This window comes from Monodon monoceros, unplaced genomic scaffold (genome assembly GCF_005190385.1).
Source record: "Monodon monoceros isolate NGI ecotype Baffin Bay Population unplaced genomic scaffold, NGI_Narwhal_1 Super_Scaffold_20, whole genome shotgun sequence".
Lineage (NCBI taxonomy): Eukaryota > Metazoa > Chordata > Mammalia > Artiodactyla > Monodontidae > Monodon > Monodon monoceros.
The window spans coordinates 46,245,698-46,260,930 of record NW_021703777.1 but is presented as its reverse complement, the minus strand read 5'-3'; the positions used below and the strand labels follow the sequence as shown (position 1 = coordinate 46,260,930).

Sequence of the window (15,233 nt, the reverse complement as noted above, 5' to 3'; positions counted from 1 at the left end):
CCAAAATCTTTACTGTTACAGCAAAATGTATTAATACATTCAATGAATATTTACTGAGTGTATAATGTGCTGAGTACTGCTTGTAGGCACTGGGGATATGAATGAGACAAAGTCCCTTCCTCATATAACTTACGTTCTAGAGGAGAAAACAGTAAACAAGTACATAAGACAATGTCAAATGCTTTGTAGCTTCTGGAAGGGAGCTTGCATTAACCAGAAGAGCGATTAGATCTGATTTGTATTCATAGATTACTTTCTCCGATAGGTCGAGAATTGTCTATGGGGAGGAGGCCAAGAAAGAAAGCCAGGGGACTAGGTAGGAAGCTCTTGGCCCCATCTAAGCAAAAGCAGATGTAGTTCAGACTACACTGTGGGGGTGGAGGTGTCTAAAGTGGTAGGATTTGGGATACATTTTACAGGTAGAGCTGAGAGGGTTCGTTGATGAATTGCATGTGTCTGGGGAGTAGAGGAGCAAGACAAGAATTAACTCCTGGGGGAAGGCGGGAGGAACAGGTTTGGGGTGAGATCTAGAGTTGTGTGTTAGGCTTGCTAAATCTGAGACCCAACTCGATAGATTTATACTAATAGATAGATGTTCAGTAGGCAGTTTGGAGCTCATTTGTGTTGGAAAAAATAGTATAGAGATGGAATTTAAGTCCGCCCAGTAGGATAAGTTCTTATGGGGAGTTAGTGTAGAGAAGGCAGCCAAGAACTGAGCCTTTGGGCAATTCAGCCTTCAGTGGTGGGGATGGATCTTAAGAAATATTAAATGAGTAACGAAATAATCTTACTCCAGAGCAAATTTGAGCCTTGGAATTAAGGGGAAAACTGAGCAAGCTCTGACCTTTAAGCTGATTTCCTACTGCAATTTTGGAAAATAAAAACTTAATTCTTTTCGAACAGCTTTAATGAAACACATTATTCTATTAACGTAGACTAGTACTTTACTAGTGAACCTAATTAAACTGGGGGGTTTTTTGTTTGGTTGGTTTTTGTTTTTGTTTGTTTGTTTTGAGGAATCTGCCCTGCTAACCAAATAGAAGATATTTATCTAAAGAAAATATCTGTTTACAATTACATTATATCCTTTGAAAGGTTTTATTTTAATGCAGGTTATTTTATCAAATTGTACCTTTTGTGGGTTAGTGACTTGCTTCCCTTCCAGAAACTCTAAAGTTATTCTTGCAGTTTTTCTATGTCTACAACTTAGAAACTTTAGGATTTTCTATAACCTTTCAAAATGAAAATTAAAATGTTTCCAGAGAGGGCTTCCCTGGTGATGCAGTGGTTGAGAGTCCACCTGCCGATGCAGGGGACGCGGGTTCGTGCCCCGGTCTGGGAAGATCCCACATGCCGCGGAGTGGCTGTGCCCGTGAGCCATGGCCGCTGAGCCTGCGCGTCCGGAGCCTGTGCTCTGCAACAGGAGAGGCCACAACAGTGAGAGGCCCACGTACAGAAAAAAAAAAAAAAAAAAGTTTCCAGAGAGAAAAACATTAAGGTATGACACATATCTATCTTAAATGTGGTTTCCCTTCCTGCGGATTGACTCATTTTGTCTAGACATAGGTTTTCCCATATTCATTCTAAGCAACCGTGACTAGTTGTTTTAGTTTGAAAAAGCTTAAACATTGACCTTGCTACAGTTATATGTTACTCTTGATTTTGCTCCTTACAAAAACGTGAGACCACTTTGTAATTATGTTTTTCTACCGTGAGAACGTAAACAAGTGAGTCCCAGTATCTACTTTGCTAGTCTTTTTTCAGCTCTGGCTTTTAATTCTAGATTTATTTAAATAAGTGTATTATTCTCTGAATCTAGTGGGATATCTAAAACGGTAAAACCATTTTGTGACCCTTAACAAGTTCTGTCACCTCTCTGTGACATTTCATGCCAGTACCCTGTGAAATAACATGTTGCCTAGTATCAGGGAGAAGGTGAGATGCAAACTAGTTGCTGTGGTGGATATGGAGTGGAACTTTCTGATTCTTTTTTACCCTCATGTTCTAGACCCAAAATGAGGTTGCATAAGTAAAGCCTGTAAAACAAAAATTGTAGGCAACTGTTGTTTTGCAGCAAAAATGGTCAGCCTGTTTAAAGGCAGGATGAGCGGAATAAAAGCTTAAGTATTACCTAGGTTTCTATACTGCACTACAAATTACCACAAATTTAGTGGCTTAAAATAACACACATTTATTATCTCCCTAGTCTTTGGGTCAGGAGTCAGGGCACAGCTTAACTAGGTCCTCTGCTTTTGGTCCCAAGGCTGCAATCAAGGTGGCAGCCAGGCTGTATTCTTATCTGCAGGCTCAACTGGAGGAGAATCAGCTTCCAACACTCATTCAGGTTGTTGGTAGAATTCATTTCCTTACAGCTGTATAACTGAGGGCTTCAGTTTCTTACTGGCAGTTGGCGGAAGTCTGCCCTCAGCAACTAATGGTCACCCCTAGTTCCTTGCCTCATGGGCTCCCTCAACATGCTTGCTGACTTCATCAAGCCAGCAAGGGAAAGCTCTAGCCCCAGTCAGCCAGCAAGACTGTGTTTTATACATAGTAATATAGGGACTTCTCTGGTGGCTCAGTGGTCAAGAATTCGCCTGCCAATTCAGGGGACATGGTTCGATCCCTGGTCCAGGAAGATCCCACATGCTGCGTCACAACTAATCCTGCAAGCCACAACTACTGAAGCCCACGCGCCTAGAGCCCGTGCTCTGCAACAAGAGAAGCCACCGCAGTGAGAAGCCCGGGCACCACAGCGAAGAGTAGCCCCTGCTCGCCACACCTAGAGAAAGCCGCACACAGCAACGAAGACCCAGTGCAGCCAAAAATAAATAAAATTAAAGTAATATAATCACAGGCGTGACATTCATCACCATGCTGTAGTCAATTGGTTAGAAACAAATCAAGTCCTGCCCACTCTTGGGAGGGGATTACACAGAGGCATGAATACCAGGAAGTGGAGATCATGGGATGCTGCATACTTTTGTTTTCTTGAACCATATTTCTTTTTCTTTTTTTTTAAATTTTGGCTGCGTTGGGTCTTTGTTGCTGTGCATGGGCTTTCTCTAGTTGCGGCGAGCAGGGGCTACTCTTCATTGTGGTGCCCGGCCTTCTTGTTGCGGTGGCTTCTCTTGTCGTGGAGCACAGGCCCTAGGGCACATGGGCTTCAGTAGTTGTGGCGCATGGACTCAGTAGTTGTGGCGCATGGGCTTAGTTGCTCTGCAGCATGTGGGATCTTCCCGGACAAGGGATCAAACCCATGTCCCCTGCATTGGCAGGCGGATTCTTAACCACTGTGCCACCAGAGAAGTCTCCCAAGGATACTTCTTGTTCATGTTCGTGTCCTTAGCATGTCCTCTGTACTCCGCTCCAAATCGTCATTCCAAGACCAACACTGAAGAAGCAGGTTCTTCCTCGGACAGGCAGGTCTCTTGGCAAAGGGAAAAGAGAGGTGGCAGAACCTCACGGTGGCTCTTAGAACTTCTGCTTAGAAGTGGCATCACTTTCATTCACATTTCAATGACCAAAGCAAGTCATGGCCAAACTAATGTCAATGCAAAGTATAATCCTTCAGTGGGAACAGGCCTGAGAGGGAGGGGCAGTGAATCACATGTGAAAGTATAACCAGTAAATGTTAGTGTCCTTCACCTCCATCTTTTCCCTTACTGATCCTGCTGGGGAAGATGGTTGTAGAGCATGAAGAGGCAGTGTAAGACGTGGTCAGTGGTTAGGAGTCTAGATTCTGGAGATAGACTGCCTGAGTTTGAATCCTGACTCTGCCACTTTCCAGCTGCATGGCCTTGAGCAAGTTATTTAACCTCTCTACGCCTCAATTTCCTCTTCCGTGAAACGAGACTAATAATAGTATCTATGTCATAGAGCTGTGGATTAAATTAGTTATGTATGTAAAGTATATAGAACAGTGCCTGGCACGTGGTAGGCCCTGTATAATTGTCAACTGTTGTTGCTGCTGCTGTTATTGTTAGTATTGAAGGAAACCTGGCTTAAAGTCAAAGGACTGGATTTAAAATCTCAGCTTATTCTAGGTCACTAGACTCAAGTGACTTGAGGTCACTTATCCTATTACTGACCTTCAGCAAGTACCTTAATCTCTGAGTACTGATTATTTCTTCATCTGTAAAATTGGAATAACATTCATTTCTAGAGAGGCTGTGTAGAATAGCGGTCCCCAAATTTTTGGCACCAGGGACCGGTTTCATGGAAGACAGTTTTTCCACAGATGGGGGCAGCAGTGGGGGGGAAGGTTCAGGCGGTGATGCGAGCGATGGGGAGCAATGGGGAGCGGCCGATGGAGCTTCCCTCGCTCACCTGCCCATCACCCTCTGCTGTGCGGCCCGGTTCCTGACGGGCCACGGACCAGTACCGGTCCATGGCAAATGGGTTGGGGATCCCTGGTGTAGAACAGTGAGTAAAAGCATGGACTCTAGAGCTGGGTTACTTGGGGTCAGATTCCAACTACACCACTTTTAAGCTGTGTGACTGTGGGCAAATTACTTAACCCCTGTGTGCCTCAATTTCATTACCTGTAAAATGAGATAGTAATCGTACCTTATGTTCATAGGCATATTATGGGGATTAAGTGAATTACTAAGAGTTAATATATGCAAAGGTGTGAGAACAATGCTTGTAAATGCTCAAGAACTGATGGCACATATCTAAAGCGCTTAATAAGTTTTAACTAGTATTCTTTTCTTACAGAATTTTGAGGATTGACTTTATGAATAGGCATGAGGGACTTCCCTGGTGGTGCAGTGGTTAAGACCCTGCACTCCCAATGCAGGGGGCCTGGGTTCGAACCCTGGTCAGGGAACTACATCCCGCAGGCATGCTGCAACTAAGGCCCGGCACAGCCAAATAAATAAGTACTTATTTTTAAAAATAGGCATGTAAAGGTGTTTTATAGAAAGTACTAGTCAAATGTGAAGACTTAGAAATCTGCAATATAGTCTTCTGTGGCTATGTAATTAGGCTTCACCTGGCTTAGCATGCCCAGGCAGCAGTAAACATTTTCTTTTGGAAGTCTGTTCAGCTCAGAGCAACCCCCTTAACTGCCTCCTTTAGCTGGGGATGGACCCTGGCTGCTATGTTTGTAGCTTGTGAATTGTAGATACAAAAGCTGACACTTGGTCTTGCTTCCAGTATAACTGAGCACTTTACGTATCAAATTCGGGACAAAGCTTTGCACCCTGAGATAAGCCAAAAAAATTGGAGTCATTCTGACTGGTTCTGATCTCCAATAATAAAGCCTTAACTATTTCCTGTAAACCTGGACTCCGTAGCCAAAATAATTTTGTCCCTGATTTTTGCCATGCTGCTGTCTAAAGATACATCATGACCTTTGTGAAACTGATAGTCCCGTGGGAAAGTTGCTGTTTTCCCACCATGAGCAGACAAGTGTAACTGTCACAACCTTTGTAGTTTGAGTTTCTTTTCCTTTAAATACTTGTGTGGGTTTTTTTGTTTTCGTTTTTGTTTTAATCTGGGAAGGCTGTTCCCTTGTACTCTTTGCAAGTAAACTTTATCTTTTCTAAATGTTCCTGTCTTGACTATAGTAGTTGATTGGACTAGGGGTTGCACCCCTGACCCAAGATGGGCCAGATTCTCTGCTCCAGGAATTGATATTCGTATTCTCTTCCAGCTTCTTAAACCAGGAAGATGTGAACTGGGGGGCTGTGGAGTAGCCGCCCACACCAGATATGGAACAGAGAGGTGGAGAAAGTTCACTGCAGAGAGGAATGAAGCAGAAGCAAGGTGGGGTGGGAATGAGACAGGGGTTGAAGGACAGTCCTAACAGCCAGTACGCCAGTAGCCTCCATCCTATCACACTGTTTTATTCACTTTGTAACACCAATCACTGTCTACAAATGTTTGTGTCTCTACACCTCCAAGAATGAAAGTAAGCCCTGAGAGGGCAGGAAAATTGTCTTGTTCATATCTGGATCCCAGTGCCTAGGTCAATGCTTGGCATATAGAGGGCAGTCCATAAATACTGACTAGATAAATGAATTCTATTTACTTGTTTGTATTCAAATTAGAAATCTGAGAACTTCTGTCCCATTGTTTCAAAGATATCAGTATCTGTTTTGAGTAATTACAGATTTAACAGAATTAGGGACATTGGCCAAATAATAATTGCATGTAATTAATTTTGAAGCCTGAGACTTCAAAAATTATAAAGAACTTGCATTCCATGGAGTGGGTTGCATTATAGCATCCCTTCAAGAAGGCAAAGTTCATGGGTCATCATGTAGAATGATCTGGGATGATTTCTCCCAGCCACCCCTGGGGTTATAATGATGAGCCCTTAAGAAAATGAGAGAGGGCAGCCGTCTTGTTCCTGTCTTCACTATGAAATCTAGGGGCATAGGCATATAATTGCTTGGTTTTATGTGTGACTTACATAGAAGATTCATTATCCCTTCAAAAGGCCTTTTTCTTACAAAATGTTTAAAGGAATGCCCTTTATAAGTAGCTAATTAACATGGGCATTTTGTGCAATTAATAGTAATGGACTAAAATTTTTCATATATTATCCACCAGTGCTTATTCATGATAAATCTGTTTTGATCATAATGAGTGTTTTTCTCTGGTTAGGTGTTTTATCTTTGTTAACACAGAGATAAGTAATTTCCCACCTTAGTTAAGGAGTAATATGGATCTGTATGGTTCATTTATGTTTCTTTTCCACTAACTTTACCTTCCTGAGTCAAAATTTCTCTATGGGGTAAAATGTCATTTAATAAACTTAAGCACTCCTTGATTTTTTAAACCAAAAATGTTTATTATGTCCAATTTGTTCTCAGAGTTTCCTTCTTTTTGAGTTTTTAACTTTTCTCTCCTGTGTGTGTGTGTGTGTGTGTGTGTGTGTCTGTGTTGCATGTGTGTGTGTCTGTTTGTGTTGCATGTGTGGTGTGTTGGAAACAGATTAACCATTTGGGAGGGAATAATTGTTTTTTTAGAGAACTCACTTTCAAATTATGTAGCAGAACCTTTTATTATTATTATCAACTTTTATTAGAGTATAGTTGCTTTACAATGTTGTGTTAGTTTCTGCTGTGCAGCAAAGTGAATCAGTTATACATATACATATATCCACTCTTTTTTAGATTTCCTTCCCATTTAGGTCACCACAGAGCACTGAGTAGAGTTCCCTGAGCTATACAGTAGGTCCTTATTATTTATCTATTTTATATATAGTAGTATATATATGTCGATCCCAATCTCCCAATTCATCCATCCCACCCTCCCTTACCCTCCTTGGTAACTGTAAGTTTGTTTTCTACATCTGTGACTCTATTTCTGCTTTGCAAATAAGTTCATCTGTACCATTTTTCTAGATTCCTATGTGGCAGAACCTTTGACAATATTTTACCTTTGACAATATTTTAAGCCCTTCTGACCCGTATTTAGCTTTACAGAGGGTCTGCCGATAATGACGCCTCCAGAAGGAACAGAGCATGGGACACCACAGCTTGTTCCTGTCTTCACTACAAAACCAACAGATCTGCTCCACTGTATTTACGTTTATTTGGGCAAAGAAACATTTACTTGAAGTCCTCTTTTAAGAATACCTTTTTGCGCCATGTTCTCCATACTTTTTCTTCATTCTTTCTGACTTTCATTTGCTTTATGTTAGTGTGATAATGCCTATGCTCTTGTGATAATTGTATATATTTTTTTCTTTTTCTTCTTTTCTTTATGAAAGGAGGTTACTTTTGTTCAGATTGACTTGAAAGCATTCTCAGAAGTGATCTGTGGGAACTTGGATGAAAACGGACCCATTGTTGGTCACTGTTCTTGAAAGTTTTCTTACTATTTATTAATTAGCTAACAATTGAGTCCTCGTGCAACAAATCTGATTTTTTTTAACATCTTTATTGGAGTGTAATTGCCTTACAATGGTGTGTTCGTTTCTGCTTTATAACAAAGTGAGTCAGCTATACATATACATATATCCCCATATCTCCTCCCTCTTGCGTCTCCCTCCCGCCCTCTATCCCACCCCTCTAGGTGGTCACAAAGCACCCAGCTGATCTCCCTGTGCTATGCGGATGCTTCCCACTAGCTATTTTACAGCAAATCTGATTCTTTATCATTCTTTGCATTTAAAAAAAAAAAACTTTGAAAGTTTTGGGCTTTGGTCTCTATTTTCTATCTCTCCTATTTTGTTTAACTGAAATCACCCAAACTGATAAAATATAATCAAATTGTGAGAGAATTATAAGTCTGCATGAATTAAAAATTGTATTCATTGTCCAAAGGATATTAGAACAGAGAATGACCTTGGAGGACTGTTGTGTTTTAGAAGTCTGTACACTGAAATCTATCCCTGTTATTAAAGAATTACAGATGGGGAAGATTTATCTATTAAGCATTTATTACTGCATCAGCCTCACCAATTATCTATTGACTATGTCTAAATGATGGTAAATTTTTTAAAGGCTTGAAATATAAATGTTTCCTGTTGGGCACACGCACGGAAGCTGAATCTACTGTTAATGGCCTGCTTATCCAATTGCCTTTAATGGAGATAAAATAACCATTAGGATCTATTCCAAGCCCTTGTGTATTAGATGAAAATTTTGCAATTAGTGCAACAGCAGCTTTTGGTTTTGAAGTCCCTGCAGCTGTAAGTTTGACTTTAAGCAGTTGATTACTTTCTGCAGTGGTGGATTAGATTATTTCTGTGTGTTTCTTATAACCACATGAAATTTCTGTTGTTTTTACTTTTTAGCAGATCTTCATTTATTCAAGGTCTTTTTGATGACGTTCCTGAGCCAGAATTGGCTAGTAGGTTGCACCTTGTATGGCAGCTTGGTCTACTGGGTTGAGATCGTGAGACCACATTTTGCTCAGTGGGAAAAGGTACCCTGCTTGATTAGTGATGTCAGCCATGGAAAGAGAATGGATATTAGTGATGGGCTGTGCATCTGATATCAAGTAAGCACAGTTAAGCCTTTAGACAACCTTTGAAAGGCACTGAGTTACCATTACTGTGTGGAGGAGGAAAATTTTTCCTCTACTCTGTTAGGTTTGTTTCATGAATGGGGTCTGAATTTAACCGACAAAAGACAGAGTTAACAGGAGAGAAGGAATACAAATTTATTAGTTTTTTATGTGCACAGGAGTTCACAGAAAAGTTAAAGAAGTGTCTAGACTTGGGGACATATATTACCATTTTAACAAAGGAAAGGGGATTTGAGGTTCAAAGGACAATAAATTGTAGAGAAGTGACTAGAAAATGTATTGGAGAACTAATGGAAGATAAGGGTTATTTTAATAAAGTTTGTTTGGGCAAACTCATCTCAGTGTGGACTCCCAGCCTCTGGTGATGAGTGTTCTTCTCTTCCTGGTACAGTGGGGACACACCTTCCTAAAGGGAAATTTATAGCCTGCTTTCAGGCAGATAAAGGGAAGGCAGAGAACTTTCCTGTAGTTTTTTTTTTTTTTTTTTTTTTATGCAATACGCGGGCCTCTCACTGTTGTGGCCTCTCCCGTTGCGGAGCACAGGCTCCGGACGCGCAGGCTCAGCGGCCATGGCTCACGGGCCCAGCCGCTCCGCGGCATGTGGGATCTTGCCAGACCGGGGCACGAACCCGCGTCCCCTAGCATCGGCAGGCGGACTCTCAACCACTGCGCCACCAGGGAAACCCTTTCCTATAGCTTTTTCTGCTCAGTTGCCTTCAGTTCAAAATAATCTGTGTGCTAATGTGGCATATTTAGGGGTGGCACATCCTGATCCCCTTCAAATGCTAACCTGTTTTTCAGAGTGGAAGATTGCAGTGTAGGAAAAAAGTGAAAGTGGTTGTTTTCCCAGCTCCTTAACTTGGATTTTGAAAATGTTTTCTCCTCTCAATCTCCCTTGAAAGTCAGCAAGTCTATAAAGCAAGTGAATTAACTTACATTTCAAAATTTTGTTTCTTACTCCAAGAGCTTTTGTGATGTCTAAGACTCTGAAGTACAAAAACTTATTCCAAATTACAAAAGGGCTGCATTAAATCTTTCAGGTTGCCCTGTGTTTGCCCAGCTGCATGTTTTTCTTCCTTTTCTCCTATTTCTTCATCCCATTCTAACACATGCTTTGGTGATAACAGCCCCATCTGTGTATTTCCTTTTACTTTCTTCTGGATTCTTTATTAATACACATGCTTTCCTACATGCAGTACAGTATAGAAAAGTTCCTGTGGTACTTCACATTTGTAAGCACTAGGATTTCTATTTCCACTTTCATTTTTCAACTTTTCTTAATGTGTTATGTCTAGAAATACAATAATATAGTCATTCTGGTACTGCAAGATTCCCTTGTGTCTGCTGCTTTTTGCCTTTTGATTTAATCTTCATGCCTGGTGGTGTGCTGGGTTGCTCGTTAATTTTTTAGGGATTTTGTGAGCTGGTTTTTAAACATGGCCATTATTTAAAATTGAATTATATAAACTTACAATTAAATAAATTATATTAAAAACAAAGGTAGGGCTTCCCTGGTGGCACAGTGGTTAAGAATCCGCCTGCCAATGAAGGGGACACGGGTTCGAGCCCTGGTCCGGGAACATCCCATGCCGCGGGGCCACTAAACCCATGTGCCACAACAACTGAGCCTCCACTCTAGACCCCGCGAGCCACAACTACTGAAGCTTGCGGGCTTAGACCCCGGGCTCCACAACAAGGGAAGCCACCGCAATGAGAAACCTGTGCACTGCATTGCAGCCAAAAATAAATAAATAAATATTTTTTAAAAATCAATTAAAAAAATAAAAACATAGGTAATAAGTACTCTAAACTCAATTCAACACTTCCTAATTACTGTACTACTATCTATGCTCTTGAGGATGTTTCTGCTGACTCTTATCTATCTGTATGGAGGAAATACTATCTATGGTGTGCTGCTGCACACCTCTTCACAACTCTGTATTTAGCGATGTCATGACAAAAACCACAGACTGGAGCTTTATCCTCCCAGAGACCCAGTTAAACATTTGCCCTCACACCACTGCTCTAAGCCCGTAAAATGCTACTTGATCATATATTAAGTTTTAATAACCAAATCCTCATTTTGATGTGTTTTTAACATCATTCTTCTTTCTTCCAGTTTCAAGATTTGTGCAACCAGTTCATAGAAAGGTTTCTATCAAGACGTATGCTTTGTCCTTTCAACCTTGTCCAAACTGGATAGTTTTACCGTCTGCAACAGAAGCTGTCTAACAGAAGATCAACTTTTGTTTTATTGAGTAGGTTAGCTTCCTCCTTTGAGTCAGCTCTAAGTTTTTCATTTCATTTGCTGCAGACAAGCACCACTAAAATTTTTGAGTGGATCTCTGTCAGTTGTACCATTATCAAATTGAGTAGTTGCTGCAGCTTTTCAATTCCAGCCGTCTGCATAGGTGGCATAGTTTAGCTTCTAATTCATGCTCACTCCTTTATCATCTCTACCAATTCACTCTCTGAAGATACATTGTCAATGCAGCTGTTTCCACTTGAAGGAGACTCTGATTTAACTGAGAAGAAAACTGATGTATTTTTATTTTATTCTATTTTTAAAAAATTTATTTATTTTAATTTATTTATTTTTGGCTGTGTTGGGTCTTCATTGCTGAGTACGGGCTTTCTCTAGTTGCAGCGAGCAGGGGCTACTCTTCGTTGCGGTGCGTGGGCCTCTCATTGCAGTGGCTTCTCTTGTTGCAGAGCATGGGCTCTAGGTGCGTGGGCTTCAGTAGTTGTGGCGCACGGGCTTAGCTGCTCCGCAGCATGTGGGATCTTAGCGGCCCAGGTCCCCTGCATTGGCAGGCGGATTCTTAACCACGGTGCCACCAGGGAATTCCCGAAAACTGATGCATTTTTTAAAATTTCCTGCTAAAACAGCTCTTTTCTGAGAATATTCTTTTAAGAATTTTGCAATTTAGAATTATTCTGTTATCATCTGGGCTTTCTCTTTTACTCTGGTGGCCACAGCTCAAGTGTTGGAGACCAACGACATCGAAATTACCTCAGTAGTCTAAAGAGTACAGTAGGAATTAAAAGCATAAATGACCAACATCAGAATCTTTCCAGGGACTTCCCTGGTGGTCCAGTGGGTAAGGCTCCTTGCTCCCAATGCAGGGGGCCCAGGTTCGAACCCTGGGCTGGGAACCAGATCCCGCATGCATACTGCAACTAAGACCCGGCACAGCCAAAATAAATAAATAATAAAATAAATTAAATAAATTTTAAAAAACTAAAAAAGACTAACAAGACTTGATCTATTTAAAAAAAGACTCCAGATTTGGCAGAGACAATTTGAGAACAGGAGATTCCAATCCCTAGGGCAAGGGACAAAAATGCAAAACTAAAAAGATAGGACAGGGCAACAGATGGCAAATTCCTATGGCTTCCCACTTTTGCCTACAATTGGCTGAAAAAATTTTTTTTCAGGAATGGTTTAGAAGTTGTGCTGTTTTATTTTTAGGTAACAGAAATTGCCTCAAAGTGTACGTGCCAACATCGCTTTCCTGGTTCTATGGCACTTTCTGAGAGAAGAACTTCATTTCTACGGGAGTTGGTGATTGAGGTGAATCCTGTAATAAAAGTAGGTTCACAGGGTACATCCCTAGGGGTGATTGACTATGACCAGGAGCTCCTGAGCTTTGAACGCTTCCCTTGAAATTTGCTTCCACACGCAGACAGCGGCACAGGCGGATGTGGGTCTGGGCCTTCTCCCAAGAGAAGGGAGCACTGAACACTTCAGCTTACATATCTCCTCGGGGCTCCTTAGTCGGGGGGCGGTGGGGAGAGGTGAGGAAGCTGCTGCTGTGAAGTACTCCCTTTGTGGGGAGACCTGGAGTAGTCAGAACTTGGGGTGTCAAGGGAAACCTGGCTGACACACCACAGTAGGTCCCCAGGTTCCCAGGTACAGAGGCCTCTCCATTTCCCTCCGATGTCTTGGACTGGGCAGAGGGTGCAAGGACAGGGCCTCTCAGAGCTGTGCTTCCCAACAGGGGAAGAGACGGGGTGGACGGACTCTGTCGAGAAATGATGGGCACTGGAGAAGCTGGACATGCGCCACCGTGCTGACAGGGGGTCTTATTCCATCTGGTGCTCCAAAAACACTGGAAGGCCACAAAGCTAGCAAGTGTGCTGCCTTCCTGTCGTAAGTATTCTCTGGTCGCTCTTTTAGTGTTTGAATTGGCTGTAAGTAGAAGGACAGAGAGATCAAGTTAGAGAAAGCACTTCCTGGCTGGAGTATACAGGTGGCGCCAGGCTAATTGACAGTTTTGGCCTAAAAGAACCCCTTTTTTTTTTTTTTTTTTTTTTTTTTGAGGGAGCAGTGCACATATGACTTCTGTAGGAGATAAAGGGAGCACCTGAGGCTGGGGTGACATGCAGTAGGTAAGTGTGGTTGAAGTTGGGTTAAACTGGGAAACTGGTTTGGCTTTTGCCTGATTTGCTTACATTTTGAATGCCATCTGTTCTCTGAGTACAGAACTTAGAGAATGGGGAAGCAATTCCTGGGGACAGGTCCATGTCAGTGTCCCCAAGTAGAAAGGTCCTAAAGCATCCTTAGATCCCTGCTGTACCCTGGTCACTGCCACCCACCACCAGAGTCATTTGCATGCTGGTGCTTTGACTGAACAGTTAAGATGGGCTAGATATTTTCTGTCCTTTCATTTTTCTCCCCTTTATTACCAGTGTGTCACAATGATAGGACATCTTCAACAAAGAAATCTTTTTGGCACAAGTGAGCGATACTCCACAAACCCCATGACTCGTCAGTGTCCTTTCATTTGGCCTAATATCTTTATATCCTTCTTGTCTCCATTGACCTATTTTTCATCACCAGTTTCCCATTAGAGTAGTAAAGTGCCATGAACAAAAACTATAAATAGGTCAAAGTTTTTCTTGAGCCCAAGTTCTGTTGGTCTTGCTAAGGGAGCCACAGAGCTTTTTAGGCAAGAGTTAGAGCCTACAAACATCCTAGTCATTATGTCCTAAATGATTAAATTTTTGGTTGGTGTCGTTGTTATTTTAGGATTTCCTTCAGGATGATATTAGAATTGAAATGGTTAGTTTCAGCTTTATATCTTCTAAACTTAGCCCAGGACCAAATTTTTCTGGTATGACAGAAGAATATTACATGAAAAAAAAAAAAATCTGTTCTCGCTGAATCCGAAATATTTCTATTTGGGTTCAGTACACAAGAGGTTTGAAAAATTCAGACACACTCTTATTTTACCAGTCCCTCAAATATTACCAGAGTGCTAAGTTTCAACAATTCAAGTATGGACTTCTCTTGTCAATTATCTAAAACAAAAGTTCTTAACCTGGGAGAAATTCTGCCCTCCAGGGGACACTTGACAATGTCTGGAGACATTGTTGGCTGTCACATATGGAGGATAGGGGGACTATTGGCATCTAGAGGGGACAGGTCAGGGATGCTGCTAAACATCCTGCAATGCACAGGGCAACTCGGCAACAAAGAATTATCCAGCCCCAAAAGTCAGTAGTGCCGCTATTGAGAAACCCTGATCCAAAGTAACAATTCTTTTAGGAAACATAAATGCTATTATTGACTTACCAGCATCTGAACTATATAGTAGCTTTTTCTGTACCCAGGACTGCTGTCACTGCTTTCTTCTGGCAAACCAAGCACCCCTTTCTATAAACAGAAAAATGAAGTTGTCTTAGAACCCCTTTTTTCCTTTGGTCTGTTGCTTCCTTTCCAAATGGGTACCTATTACTCAAAATGTGGAGAAGAGCTACTCAAAGTACATATACTAAGTGTGTGGCTCTGGCAAGATACATAATGTCTTGGATAAAATGGGAACCGTGCAAACAGACTCAGGGCAAGTCAAGGGCCAGAAGCGGTCTCTGTCCCCATCCCTCCTTCTCACCGGAGCCCTGGCCTCACATACTCTCTTGCCTTGTGTTTCTGTGTCTCTGCTCTGCAGCCAGAACCAACCTTGGCCTTCTCATCTCAGCTTCCTCCTCGGCTGGGACCTCAGAGACGGTGCAAGTTGGTCTGTGAGCCCATGTGCAAAATTACCCCTGACACCACCCCACGCCCCCTCAGCCAGACCCCAGGAGCAAGCCAGGTTTCAACTTTGACTTTTATCTTCTCCCCCCAAAAACACACACCTTTTCAGCTATGTGTGTATGTTGGCTAAAATTCCCTTTTTTTTTTTTCTAACTTCAGAGGATTTCCACTTAGATCTTCACATTAGGCCCTTTGTGACATCCTGTAATGT

The 15,233-nt window shown here is 41.8% G+C and overlaps 1 long non-coding RNA gene across 3 annotated transcripts in view; it reads left to right on the top strand.

The window, feature by feature from the left end:
- The first annotated feature begins 10,720 nt into the window (after positions 1-10,720).
- The window catches only part of LOC114903221, an 8,273-nt gene continuing 3,760 nt past the window's right edge, over positions 10,721-15,233 (top strand). Inside the window, exons 1-4 of one of the 3 annotated variants that reach the window (XR_003795659.1) lie at positions 10,721-11,243; positions 12,458-12,559; positions 12,987-13,138; positions 13,310-13,377. This is a non-coding gene — a long non-coding RNA (uncharacterized LOC114903221). Of the gene's footprint in view, positions 11,244-11,888; positions 13,139-13,309; positions 13,378-15,233 lie in introns of those variants that run through there. The other 2 variants (XR_003795658.1, XR_003795657.1) reach the window with 2 other exon arrangements.